Source organism: Hevea brasiliensis, chromosome 8 (assembly GCF_030052815.1).
Source record: "Hevea brasiliensis isolate MT/VB/25A 57/8 chromosome 8, ASM3005281v1, whole genome shotgun sequence".
NCBI lineage: Eukaryota > Viridiplantae > Streptophyta > Magnoliopsida > Malpighiales > Euphorbiaceae > Hevea > Hevea brasiliensis.
In genome coordinates this window covers 50809934-50826090 of record NC_079500.1, presented here as the reverse complement: position 1 = coordinate 50826090, position 16157 = coordinate 50809934, and positions in this window count along the sequence as shown.

Here is a 16157-nt window from a genome sequence, read left to right as displayed (position 1 = left end):
TATAGTGTCCGTGTCACCTCACCGACATCAGTGCATTAGTAAGACACTAGGTTTCATTTTGGGTATTTTGTAATTAACTTTTATTTTCTCATATGTAATTGAAACTTATGTAGTGTATTTTGGTATTAATATAAATAGTGGAAATTGTGTTTATGAATGAAAAAGTGAATATTTATTTATGACTTTTACGTGATTATCATATGAGATGAATGATTGAGAAATGGAAATATTGTTGAAAAAAATATTGAGATTTTGTTGATGAAATGGAGTTTGGGATTGATTGATAATATTGGAAGTATTTTTCACAGGTTCCAAAGAACTGTTTTCTCCATTTTTAGTCGATACTCTGCCAGATTTTCTATAAAATTTGTGGAACCTCAAATAAATTTATGATTTCAATAAATGACTGAAATGAATTATATTTCACAAATTTTACTCTATAACTATGAAAAAAAAAATAAATTAGGAAGAATAAAAATGATTAAATTAAAATTGGGTGTTCCGGTACACTGTGTGGTATATCTTGTTCGGCTACACTATAGACGGGTAAAGGGTGTCACATTATATTCATAATTTCATTAAATTTATTCAATTTCATTTTTGGTTTTCCAACTAACCTATACTGAATGACTGGATTGGATAAATGGGTAAACTAGCACTGTGGTTGAGATGACATTGGACAAGAAATCTATTCTTTCCCCCACAATTGTGATCTCATTACCCTCTGGAGTTTTAAAGGAAATTCTCTTCAATTTACAATCAACCATTGCCTGAAGACGTGATAACCAGTCCATTCCCAAAATCACGTCAAACTCATGGAAAGGCAACTCAATCAGGTCTGCCAAGAATTCATGCCCCTGAATCCTTAACGGGTAGCCTTTGTACACTTTGTTCACCACTACACTGTGGCCCAATGGATTAGTGACCAGAATGTCTTGGTTACTCTCCCCTACTAATATCCCCCTTTCTATGGGTAGGTTGATGCAGATGTATAAATGAGTGGATCCTGGATCCACCAATCCATGCACATATGTATTATAGAGGGAGAACATACCCCTAATGACCTCTGGGGCATCTTGCTCCTCCTAAGCTCTTATGGCATAGGCTTTAGCAGGTGCTCTGACCTCAAGCCTCTCTGCTGGCTCAGGTGCAGGTCTCTGTAATGGTCCCACTACCTTAGATTTGCCAGATTTCCTACCCCTTTGTGGTGCAGGAGCAAGTCTGTCTGTTTGTGTTGGAGCAGCTATAGCAGTTCTGTGTGGATAGTTCTTCAACTGATGCTCTATTGACCCACACCTTAAGCAAGCACCAGTCACTCTCCAACACTCCCCCTTATGCCATTTCAGGCAATACGAACATGCAGAAGATGCTGGGGTTGGTCCCCTAAACCCCGTCCCTGGAGAGCTGCCCACTGATGGTGTGGACTGACCTCTCCTAGGGGTGAACTATGGCCTGGGCTCTTGGGACTGACCTTGACCTTGTGGTTGACTTGAACTCTGTACAAGTGGACCTTTGAACTTCTTCCCAAGTGTATAAGATGAGCTAGACTGACTCGGGCCCCTCTTCTGTTGTCTCTTTCTTCTGGTCTGCTCACTTATTCTAACCATTTCAACTTTTATTGTAGCTTCCACTAACTTGGTAAAGTCTGTGATTCCCAAGGCAGTAATCATGATCTTTATGTTGTCATTTATCTCTTTTCAAATCTCTTACACCTCTCAGCCTCATTAAGGACTATCTCCCTTTCGTAGCGGCTCAGTCTGACAAATTCCTTTTTATACTCTGCCACTGTCAGCTATCTCTGCCTCAGGTTAATGAATTCTCTTCTTCTCTCTTCTAGGTATACACTACCCACATATTTCTTCTTGAATTCTGAGAGGAAAAAGTCCCAAGTTATTACTTTTGGCTGCACTTCACTAGACATTGTATCCCACTATTGGTAGGCATCATCTTGCAATAGAGATACAACAGCTTCTAGATTTTGCTATGGAGTGCAGTGGAGTTGTTTTAAAACTTTGCCTGTTCTGTTCAACCAGTTTTCGACTGCAACAGAATCATCTTCTCTCTTGCCAAAGAAATCCACTGCTCCAAATTTTCTTAACCTTTCCATATGTGATTTCTACTGTGAAGGTGGTCATGGTGGTGGCAAAACACCAGCCATTTGTCTGAAAAACTTGACCATTTGCTGGAACATGGCCTATGGAGGCTGAGTAGGCTCTGCTGGAGCTGGCGGAGCAGGTTCTCCCCTACCTCCAGTCTCAACTGCTGCAAGTGGAGCGTGACTCTCCACTTCCTCCTCAACTGCCCTCTGAGATGTGGGGTCCATATCCTATTCAAAATAACAAAAACAAATAAATATGCATTAGTGTAACCTCGACTCTTACAAATGCAATGCATGGTATGGATGTAGGAGCGGAAGCGTGAAAAACACAAGTTTATACCATTGAATTCAAAAATTTTCACCTAGGATCACATGCATCATGCAAGATTTATTTTTATCTATTTGATTTCAATGATAAACAATATATTAAAACTCTTTTAATATGTTTTTGGATCTGTATTTGCCATTTAAGATTTTAAAATTAATCAGATTAATTTTAGAACCCCAGATTAAATCAAGAACAAACACACTAGCCTCTTGATGCACTGCAGTGTATTTACGCCTTTGAGATTCGTCTTCAGGACACCAAATGTTGTCCCTCTAGCTTGTCCACACTAAGAACACCTATGGCAGCCCTTGAACAGCTTTTAAAGCTTTTTCTATTATTTAGAAAATCAAGTTCTGCCTTTTAAGAGATTAAGGATGTAAACAGGACACTACAAATAATTTCTGGTGTTCTTAATTCAAGAGATTGTTTGCTAATCTCTTGGATTGATTAAAGAAGAAGAAGAGGAGAAGAATGAGAGCTTCTAGGTGGCAGCACGAAGGGAGTAGCTGCTACTTGTGTTATTTTTCTTTTCATAACAACACTTATATAGCTAGGTCAACACATAAAACCCTTGCCACATGTCACCATTTGATTGGTTCTAGGTTTAATTGACCCATTCACATTGTGCCAAGTGTCAAAACTATATTTAATCTTGATTTTAATCATTTTACATGATTAAAAGACATTTGTCAAACTTATGTGTAATGCCATGTGTCACCATCTCATGGTGCCATGTGTCACCCTGCGAAATGACCAAAATGCCCCTGTGTCTTAATTTCGAGTTCTCAACCCAAAATAATTATTTCTCTTCTTCTAATCAATTTATATCAAATATAAATTAATTAATTAATCTTTATTAATTAATTTCTCATTAATTAAATTCATATTTGAACACTTTAAATATAAATTTAACTTATACTGTACATCCAATAACCTAGATTTGGTTTCAAGTCAGCTAGGGACTTTGCAATCTAATTGCAAACCAAACCTATTTAATTAATCAATTAAACTCTTTAATTAATTAATTAAATCATATTTAATTAGGTGATAACTTGTGTATGTGTGTGACTTACTAGGCTCATCACTAATTGGCAATGAGACATGATATCAACTCTTAATATCATCAGAACTCTTTCTTACGATAAATGATTTCTCTAAATCGTTTTATGCACCTCATAGACCATCATTAACAACTAGCATAGCATGCCATTGCCACCCAATTAGTAATAAGGTTTACCTTAAATGAACCTATAATTATATGTTACCATGCACTAGAGTCTCTCTGTTACAAAATCCCAACTCAAGCTGGAGTCATGGTTTATGTCAAACTCCATTTGCTATGAATATTATGTTCTCTTTTAATTTCAGTTCTTGATTGAAAAGATTTTCTCATCAGAAACTCTTTTCTGATTAAATCTATCTGTCCTGGCCAGAAACTTGAAACATCAAGAATAATTAAATGAACATAGGATTTTATCTCTATTTACTTAGAGGAACAGATTCTATCTTCATTAACACCTACCTCTATATATAACTAGTAGGAGCCAACACATGCCTATATACCCATACACAGTATAAGTATGAAAGCAGTATCAAACTCAAACTACTTACATACAAGATAACTGTGCTATCTCAGGTCTAAAGATTATATGCACTGATATGATTTATGACAAAATATTGACAAGAGTAAACTCCATGTGCTTGTCATAAGTGTCACTGGTTCGGCCTACCTATTATTTATAAGTGCCTATCATATTTGTCATATGGCATGAGACTCACTATTCCATCTTATTTATATCTCATATAAATAACTTGGGAACAAACATGAATACAATCTTCCTAGATAAGTCATGTCCTTATTATGAAGTATCCTCGATTGTGAACCTATTTATGATACTTTGTACTAGAAATACTGTCACTCATATTCTTAACAACTTAAGAATAGAATTTTTAATAAAATATCAATGGACCTTTTCTGTTATACATAAATATCTTATGTAAGCGAAAAAGTGGAAATGCCTTTTATTAATAAAACATGTACAAGATACATACTAAATGATATGCTCTAGGGCATACTACTAACAATCTCCCACTAGAACTAGAGCCATTCATTACAATATCTTAGACCTATCTTCTCAAGATATCGGTCTAGCTGAGTCTGTGACATAGGCTTAGTGAATGGATCAGCTGAATTTTCAGCTGATGCTATTTTCTGCATGGCTATATCGCCTCATCCAATTATTTCTCTGATAATGGGGTAGCGCCTTTCTATGTGTTTGGATTTCTGGTGAGACCTGGGTTCCTTAGCCTGTATGATTGCTCCATTGTTGTCACAGTGTAGTGGAACTGCTGACTCAATTGAAGGAACTACTGTAAGTTCTGTCACGAACTTCTTTATCCAAACAGCTTCCTTTGCAAAGATCTCGATGCAAAGAATATACTCAGCTTCGGTAGTGGAATCTGCAGTCGTGCTCTGTTTAGAACTCTTCCAACTGACTGCACCTCCATTACAAATGAACACAAATCCAGAGGTAGACTTTCTATCATCGATATCTGATTGGAAATCAGAATCAGTATAACCATCCAATTGCAAGTCTCCACCTGCATATATCAAGAATAAATCCTTAGTTCTTCTCAAGTACTTAAGCATATTCTTGACAGCTATCTAGTGTTCCAAACCTGGATTGAATTGATACCTGTTAGTCAAACTAACAGCATATGCGATATCCGGCCTAGTACACAACATTGCATACATTAAACTTTCAATAGCTAAAGCATATGGAATCCTGGCCATCTTATCTCTTTCTTCAGGTGTCTTTGGAGATAACTCTTTAGAAAGGTGGATACCATGTCTCACTGGTAACAATCCTCTCTTGGAATCAAGCATGTTAAACCTCTTTAACACCTTTTCCAAGTATAGACTTTGGGATAAACCAATTATTCTTTGCACTCTATCTCTGTAGATGCGAATCCCAAGAATATAGGTTGCCTTTCCTAAGTCTTTCATGGAGAATGTATTTAATAACCATACCTTTACAGTTGTCAACATACCTGTGTCATTACCCATCAACAGTATGTCATCCACATATAAGACAAGGAAAGTGATAGCACTGTCACTAACCTTCTTATATACACATGGCTCATCCTCATTTTTTATAAAACCAAAGGATTTAATGGCTTCATCAAAATGGATATTCCAACTCCTCGAAGCTTGCTTCAACCCATAAATGGATCACTTTAGCAAACCTTGGAACCATCTTGGGATTCAAAAACCCTAGGTTGTTCCATGAAAATGTTTTCTTCAATGTATCCATTGAGAAAAGCTATTTTGATGTCCATATGCAAAATCTCATAATCATAGTATGCAGCTATTGTTAATAGAATCCTAATTGATTTAAGTATGGCAACAGGTGAGAAAGTTTCCTCATAGTCGATTCCTTGCCTTTGGTGAAACCCTTTCGCTACTAGCCTTGCCTTATAGGTCTCTATCTTTCCATCAGAACCAATTTTCTTCTTGAAAACGCATTTGTTCCCTATAGGTACAATACTTTCAGGTGGGTCAACAAGATCCCAAACTTGATTCTTATACATGGAATCAATTTCAGATTTCATAGCATCAATCCATTTTGAAGAGTCTATATCTGATATAGCCTCTTCATAGGTAAGGGGATTATCTCCATGATCTACTTCTTCATGAGTATACAACTCTTGTTCTTCTTCATGAAGGAAACCATATCTCACTGGTGGGTGAGATACCCTAGTTGTTCTACGAGGAATAGCTGTAGATGTTTCATCAATGGGTGTAGGTTGGCTAGATTGATCTATATCCATTTGATCTGTTGGTTGGTCAAAATTCTCCAATTCTAAATCTATTTGCCTTCCTTTGCCTCCTTCTTGAACAAACTGTTGTTCAAAAAATGTGGCATCTCTACTTATCAAAACCTTTTGTGAAGTAGGCAAATAAAAATAATATCCAAAACTATCTTTTGGATATCCAACAAATCGACCCTTTTCTTATCTGGTCTCCAATTTATCAGTGTTTAGCTTTTTGATATAAGCTGGACAACCCCAAATCTTAACATGCTTAAGACTTGGTTTTCTTCCATGCCATATCTCATAAGGTGTGGAAGAAACTAATTTTGATAGAATCCTATTCAGAATATACAAAGCTAATTCTAATGCAAATCCCCAAAAGGAGATTGGCATATCAGTATAGCTTATCATACTATGTATCATATCCAATAGGGTACGATTTCTCCTTTCAGATACACCATTCAGCTGTGGCGTTCCTGGAGGAGTCAGTTGGGAAACAATGTCGTACTCTTTCAAGTATTCATCAAATTCAGTACTCAAATATTCACCTCCACGATCTGATCAAAAAGTTTTAATACTCTTTCCTGTTTGATTTTCTACTTCAGATTTAAATTCTTTGAACTTTTCAAAGGATTCATGTTTGTATTTCATCAAATACAAATACCCAAACCTTGATTTATCATCACTAAAGTTAATAAAATAATGAAAGCCCCCTCTAGCCATTTCTTTAAATGGACCACATACATCACTGTGTATTAGCCCTAGAATATTTTCAGCTCTTAGCCCTTATCCAACAAAGGGTGATCTAGTCATTTTTCCCTGAAGGCAAGCTTTGCAAGTTGGAGTAGGCTCAGAGCCCAATGAGGATAGAATCCCCATTTTCTCCAGTTTTGCAATCCTATCTTCTACAACATGACATAACCTTATGTGCCAAATACATTTTGAACTTGAGTTGATTTTCACTATGGCCTTGCATTCATTTAGATCACTTGCATTCATTTCGTGTTTGTCATTATTATCTAAATAATAAAGACCATCATTCATATAACCCGAACCAACATATTTATTTCCAAAATAAATATTGCAAACATCATCTGTAAATTGAAATTCATAGCCATTTCTAGTCAAACTAGATATAAAAATGATGTTCTTAAAAGCATCAGGTACATATAAAATATTATCCAAACACAAAACATGTCTAAACATGCAAAAAGATTTAGATCCTATGGCTAAAGCTTCAACAGTTGAGCCATTGCCAATCCAGACTCTAACATCTTGAGAATGCAAGCTACTATTATTTGCTAGTTCCTGCATATCATTAGAAATGTGAGAACTAGCACCAGTATCTAAAACCCAAACTGTAGATGAACTATGAGTATCATCAAAATCTAAATAACAAGATATGGACATAACTTTCAAAGGTTTATCCTTCTTGTCCTTCAGAGAAGCAAGATACTCTGGGCAGTTCTTTTTCAAGTGCCCATCCTTCTGGCAGTGAAAACACTTTCCTTTGCCTCCATCAGCTTTAGTCTTCCCTTTCTGTTTGGTTATTTTCTTGGAAGGACCAGGAAATTGAGGTTTCTTTTTCTTATTGCCTTTCTTCTTGTTGGACTTTCCAGCAGAAGAAGATGCAATCAAAGCAACCTCTTTTCCTTTATTGCCCGGCATATTCTTTTGGGCAATAACCAGCATATTGAGTAAACCAGCTAAGGTGCATTTCTGTTGAGTCATATGGAAATTTGTCACAAAATTCCCAAAAGACTCAGGAAGGGACTGAAGAATCAAATCCGTCTGTAGTTGGAAATCCATGTTGAAGTCAAGATGTTCCAACTGCTCAATCAGCTTAATCATCTTGTGGACATGATACCCAACATTCTATCCCTCAGACATCCTCATACGGAATAGCTGTCTAGATATCTCATACCAAGCATTCTTGCTGTGCTCACCATACAACTCTTGTAGGTGAAGGAGGATCTCACTCGCACTCTGCATGTTCTCATGTTGCTTCTGTAACTCATTACTCATGGAAGCAAGCATGTAACACTTAGCTCTCATATCATGCTCCTTCAACTTGTCCAAAGTTTCATGTTCCTCTTGTGTGGCCTCTGGAGGTAGGGGACTAGGAACATTTGAGTCTAAAACATATCCTATATGTTCAAGGTTCAGGACAAGTTTCAAATTTCTTAGCCACTCAGATAGATTAGGTCCTGTCAACCTATTGCGATCAAGTATGCTTGCAAGGATATTGGATGGTGGTGGTTGTTCTGTGCTCATTATTATCAGAAAATTAACTGCAGAATATAACCAGATTAAATAGTAAATGTATCAAGTAATTAACAAAAATGATTATGGTATTTTAATCAAATTGGTCCTCCCACTAACTTAGCGAATCCTACACTTCCAAAGTAGAAAACGGAAATCCTGGTTGGATGGATTTCTAGTGGGTGATTGAATTCTTATAATTCTATTGATCATCCTCAGGTACATCTGTTATTGGAATTACAATAAACTATAAGTGAGCAACTCATTGCCCATCACATCTCATGTGAGGTTCAATCCTTTACCTAGCCCCTAATGCTCAAAATCTCAGGTACATCCATTATTGACTTATCTTGCATTAGTTATGTCACACCCTACCCCTCTGTAATGCATAACATGATCCCGTAGTGTACCTAATGAATTACCAACTCCGTCTACTGATAACCCATTAAATACACTACAAGGGATTTTAAAAACTTTTCTTACTTCTTTTACAGTGGTGAGCACTATTTACAGGTGTTAAAAACCTTTTTGAACTGAAGTGATAGAACTAACATATTTGAATTATTTAGAATTTCTATAAAAATTTTGGCAGAGTGCCATCTATATTTTGGATAAACAGTTCTTCAGAAAAACCTGTAAAAAGCACTTCAATATATATTTTCAAATCTCAACTCCAACATGTTTCTCAACACAACATATTTCTCAACTCAAATCCATAGTAATTTTTCAAAGACTGAGATACAAGAAATACAATACAATTTTTTTTACAAGTCAAAATAACTCATAATTTACTTTACAACTTTAATGTACAATTTTAATTTACAACTGCTCAAAACCAAGAACACTATATACATACAGTGAACATACAGTACAATATAAAATGCAGAATATGATATACTCAATATACCCGATGATCTCTCAATATAGTACTAGCAGCCTAGTCTGCTGCCCTGTTAGTCTGTCTACCTGCGACAGCAATGAAATGCTATCGCTGAGTAAAATTTACTCAGTGGTGCACAATAACAATTTGAAATGCGATATATAAATCTTTTATTGGCAGTTCACAATCAAATGATTCACAATTCCATTTCACAATTTACAAAATTCATCTAACACAAATTTTATCAAATAACTGAGTAACATAATGTTGCCAATCGATAACATAATTTAGGCCATGACACAATTTTTTTCCACACATGCCGTGTTGTACACCACAACAAGACACACTCACCCCAATAATCGAAATCAATGAGGGAGGAAGCTAGCTATATAATGAGTACTCATCCACACTCACCTCAGACTGGGAAGTCAAAGAGGGAGGAACATAATCACACTCATCCCAGACTGATAGGTCAAAGAGGGAGGAATATATCAACAGTGTCATGCCAAATGTGAATCAAAACAATTTCAAATCACAATATTTCATACAAACCATAAATCACATTTTATCTCAAAATTTCCATTTGCAAAGTTGGCAATACAATAAGTTCCAAATAATATTTCTAAAACCAAAGCAATCAAAACTTATTCATAACTCATTTCTCTACATAAATTTGCTAGTAAAAGCAGTGAATATAAAAGTATTGTGCACGGACACAATTTAAAACTATAATATTGAATTAAATTTTTAAGTAGAAAATAAGAAGTCAAACTTATTGTGCACAAACACAATTTAAAATAATAACATCGAAATAATCATAATTTATTTCAATTGAAAAATTCAGAAGAAATACTTATTATGCACAAACCTCTGATAACTGTCTCTTGGCTCTGACTCAGTGTTTCCTTCCCCTCCCTGAGTCTTTGCTAACTGAGAAACACAATTTGAAGTGTTTCAGTACTCATTTAAACTGTCTCTAACGATAATGCTTGATAATTAATTCACTGAATTCATTTATTCGCTTAGTCAACCTACTATGTCGACCCTTAGTACATTCTAGGTAATTTAGGTTTTAATGTCATTAATATGTCACATTCGATAGTCTTTTAGGGTTGGTACATGTTACCAAATTCATTTCCGTGTATACTGCATTTTCTTGCGATTTGCTAGATTCCGGGATACTAGTTTGACCTAGCCGGACCACCTAGTTCCCTCGGTTTTCGAGTTTCGGTCAAAACTACAAACTTGTAGATCTATGTCTTATTGCTCGCGGGGCTAAATTTCAGGTCATTCTGACTTATGTAGACTAAGTTATGGTCATTTTACTATTGCTGGTCAAATTGCACCAAAATTGGTCACTTTAGGTCACTTTAGGTTCGGCCAGTTTTTGGACCCGAACTTGTGCAAGCTGTTTGACTTACTTATGGTCATTTCTGGGCTTTGGTGTCTTCATAAGACTTGTAGATATGGGTCTTAGCTATTCATGGTTAAAAGTTCAGGTCAATTGGACCTTTTTTGAGTGATTTATGGCCTAAACAATAACTGCTGCCCAAATGGTCAATTTTCAGGTCTCATTTGCACTTAATCCGGATTTGGTCATTTTTCAAGCTACCTTGCAAACAGAATTTTGGCAAGCTTCCTTTATAAAAGTTGGCACATTTTGTGCCTAGTTTCACCTTCAATTGGTCTCATACCAATTGGAGCCACACACTTAAAGTTATAGGCCTAAAACTCAAACTGCCTTATTGAAATTCTTGCATACACATCAAGCATCACTTTTAACACTCACCAAACTTAACATTCAAACCAATTTTGGTTGTACCACAACCTAAACATAATTCAAAACACATTATAGGTCATCTTGGCAGCTTACAATTACATTCAACATACACCAACAAGTGCAGAATTTTTCAATCCAATTTACAATAATTCAATCACCTTTTTATGCTCATTTACATGTCCCACTTCACACTACCTTACACACACTCAAACTGCCATAACAATCAACACATTTTAACATCATTATTCCATAAACCAAGCATGAATTCCAGCATTCTTCAAGGGTTAGCAAACTGCCACAATGGTACACTTACATTCCATTACTTTCCAAGCTTTAAATTTCATTTTACCTTTACATATACTAAGTATACATCACCTAAACAATTTCCTATACAATATACATTTAATCAATCATTTAATTCACCATTTACAAGCACAATTAAACTGCCTTCAAGGTGCTTCCATGGCTACCAAAAGTGCATATTCCCATTCAACATCAAAACTCAAAAATTCCTCCATAAATCAATCACCCATAACATGCTTACAAACTTTAGCAAAGCAATATTCAAAAACTCAAACTTACCTATGGATGAGACTTCTCAAATCTTCACTAAACTTCTTGATTTTGGTATCAAACTCTTCCTTGTGATGTGGGGATAAACTTTAATGAAGACAAGTGTGGGAAAAGATGGCTTGATCATGGAGTTGTAATGGTTTGAAGGTGGGTGGCCATGGGAGGGTTTGAAAGCTTTCATGCGGCAATGGAACTTTTAAATTGAAGAAGATGACTTGCAGATTGGTTAGTGGATTTACACCTGCCCATTGAGTATTTAATTTAATCCATAGTGGTCCACTCACCTTAATTAAACTATATTATATGTTTTAATTGATAATTACACCATTTACTCTCCATTTTTGCTATTTACATTAGGTACCCCTAAATTAATTTTTCATTATATTTTTCAAGTGTAATATTATTTATTTTTAATGTAAATTTAGGTCAAAAGACAATTCGGGATGTCAAATGACCACAATGCCCTTGTTCGGGTTGCATTGCCGATTTTTCGGTAACACCGGGTTTTGTTCGTTTTTCGATTTCTCACTTTTCTTTGTACTAATTATTTAATTTTTCTTTGATATTTCTAATGATATTTATACTTCAATAAATATTTATTCGAGTCCTAAAAATATTTTCCAGGGTTCCCCGCGGTCCAGGGCTAGTCAACGGTCCACGCCGTGACTTCCCGGTGCGGTCACCCATCGCTAGGGTTCTCGGCTCGCTTAACTTAGTTGCATTTCTTTACTATTATTTTTCCTTTATTTTTCTTGTATTTTCTTTTCTTGTATTTCATTATTTAATGTCTCCTCACTCATATCGAAGTGTAGTTCTAAGCATTCTAGCTGTCCGGACAACATTGGTCACCGGAACAGTAGAACGCACTACCGAACTTAGGGATGTTACAACTTAAGTTGATCCCATTGAGTCAGTAATTATGCAAATAATTTTAATGTCCTCAAGTACATCCAATATTGGCCACCAAACCATTTACGTATTTACAATATCTCATGCTTAGCAATTATTCTTAATAAAATATCTTAAATTAATTACATCTTATGCAACTATTTAAAATTTCTTAAAATAATTGCCCCAATGGAGGGCCCATGTTATAATTATTTTAATTATAGCATTTCCAACTTAATCATTTGTTTTGAAGATTCTATGGTCATCCTAATTACAATTAAGGTCTCACTTTGCACATTATCCATTTAGCATGCATATATCATATAATTGCATACATTCCCATACATCTCATGCATTCATGGATAAGTAGTAAATATGGTATGATCCTGGACTTTCTAAGGGATTAAATTCTGAGCCACCAAGAATTGAATCAGGGCATTCTTAGGTGCATTTCAATCATTCATTTTACAAGAGTTGCTGAAAGAGTACATAATCAACACATGATCTTGAATTCCTCCCACTGGTCCCACCAATGCTCTTGACCTCCTTGAACTTCTTGCAATCCAATTACATAGTAATCCTTGGCATACCAAGGCGAATTTACAAGAACTTAAATAAATGAAATTACAACCCAAAAATTATTACAAACTTAATAATACATGCCCAAAATAAATTAAAATAAATTAATTAATTTAAAATCCCAAAGAAACATAAAAGAAATAAATCCAATGACATTGGTCTTTTATAGTCCATGATCATCCATCATGCATATCACTATTTAACAATTAAATAAAACATACATAGTTAAATTAAATTGAGACATATCACTATTTAACAATTAAATAAAATATACATACTTAAATTAAATTGAATATCTCATATTCAACTTAAAAATCCATATTTGAATATGATTCAAATAAATTTAAAAATTCATATTTGAATCTCATTCAAACAAATTTAAAAATTCAGATTTGAATCACATTCAAACAACCTTAAAAATTCATATTTGAATCACATTCAAACATTTCTTAAAAAATCAGATTTGAATCACATTCAAACATTTTTTAAAAAATCAGATCTGAATATTATTTAATCAACTTTAAAAATTCAAATTTGAATATGATTCAAATAACTTTAAAAATTCAGATTTGAATCACATTCAAACAACTTTTAAAATTCAAATTTGAATCACATTCAAATAATTTTTAAAATTCTAATTTGAATCAAAATTTAATTGTATGATTAAAATTCTAATTGAACAATTTAATTAGACATAGGATGATTTTTTTAGATCATAGAACAATTGCAAAATCAAGAATCAAACCATGCACACCATGGGATACCCAAAGAGTGCGCACCAAAGATGGAAGATCAAGCATGCTGCCATACCTTTTGATCCAACCAAGATGGATCAATCATCTCATGATCAAAACACACAAATAAATCATATATCAACAATCTAAATGACAAATATAGTGGCTCTAATACCAATTGTAAGAGTGGAAGCGTGAAAAAGACATGTTTATACCATTGAATTCAAAAATTTTCACCTAGGGTCACATGCATCATGCAAGATTTATTTTTATCTATTTGATTTCAATAATAAACAACATATTAAAACTCTTTTAATATGTTTTTGGATATATATTTGCCATTTAAGATTTTAAAATTAATCAGATTAATTTTAGAGCCCTAGATTAAATCAAGAATAAACACACTAACCTCTTGATGCACTGCAGCGTATTTGCGCCTTTAAGATTCGCCTTCAGGACACCAAATGTTGTCCCTCTAGCTTGTCCACATCAAGAACATCTATGGCAGCCCTTGAACAGCTTCTAAAGCTTTTTTTATTATTTAGAAAATCAAGTTCTATCTTTTAAGAGATTAAGGATGTAAATAGGACACTAGAAATAATTTCTGGTGTTCTTAATTCAAGAGATTGTTTGCTAATCTCTTGGATTGATTAAAGAAGAAGAAGAAGAGAAGAATGAGAACTTCTAGGTGGTGGCACCAAGGGAGTGGCTACTGCTTGTGTCATTTTTCTTTTCATAACAACACTTATATGGCTAGGTCAACACATTAAACCTTTGCCACATGTCACCCTTTGATTGGTTCTAGGTTTAATTGACCCAATCACATTGTGCCAAGCGTCAAAACTATATTTAATCTTGATTTTAATCATCTTACATGATTAAAAGACACTTGGCAAGCTTATGTTTAATGCCATGTGTTACCATCTCATGGTGCCACGTGTCATCCTGCGAAATGGCCAAAATGCCCCTGTGTCTTAATTTTGTATTCTCAACCCAAAATAATTATTTCTCTTCTTCTAATCAATTTATATCAAATATAAATTAATTAATTAATCTTTATTAATTAATTTCTCATTAATTAAATTCATATTTAAACACTTTAAATATAAATTTAACTTATATTGTACATCCAATAACCTAGATTTGGTTTCAAGTCATGCTAGGGACTTTGCAATCTAATTGCAAACTAAACCTATTTAATTAATCAATTAAACTCTTTAATTAATTAATTAAATCATATTTAATTAGGTGATAACTTGTGTATGTGTGTGACTTACTAGACTCATCACTAATTGGCAATGAGACATGATATCAACTCTTAATATTATCAGAACTCTTTCTTACCATAAATGATTTCTCTAAATCATTTTATGCACCTCATAGACTATGGTTAATAGCTAGCATAGCATGCTATGGCCACCCAATTAGTAATAAGGTTTACCTTAAATGAACCTATAATCATATGTTACCATGCACTAGAATCTCTCTGTTACAAAATCCTAACTCAAGCTGGAGTCATGGTTTATGTCAAACTCCATTTGCTATGAATATTATGTTCTCTTTTTATTTCAATTCTTGTTTAAAAAGATTTTCTCATCAGAAACTCTTTTCTAATTAAATCTATCTATCCTAGCCAGGAACTTGAAACATCAAGAACAATTAAATGAATATAGGATTATCTCTATTTACTTAGAAGAATAGATTCCATCTTGATTAACACCTACTTCCATATATAACTAGTAGGAGCCAACACATGCCCATATACCCATACATAGTACAAGTATGAAAGCAGTATCAAACTCAAACTACCTACATACAAGATAACTGTGCTATCTCAGGTCTAAAGATTATATGCACAGATATGATTTATGACAAAACATTGACAAGTAAAACTCCATGTTCTTGTCATAAGTGTCACTGGCTCGGCCTACCTATTATTAATAAGTGCTTATCATATTTGTCATATGGCATGAGACTCACCATTCCATCTTATTTATATCTCATATAAATAACTTGGAAACAAATATGAATACAATCTTTCTGGATAAGTCATGTCCTTATTATGAAGTATCCTCGATTGTGAACCTATTTATGATACTTTGTACTAGAAATACTGTCACTCATATTCTTAACAACTTAAGAATAGAATTTCTAACAAAATATCAATGGACCTTTTCTATTACACATAAATATCTTATGTAAACGGAAAAGTGGAAATGCCT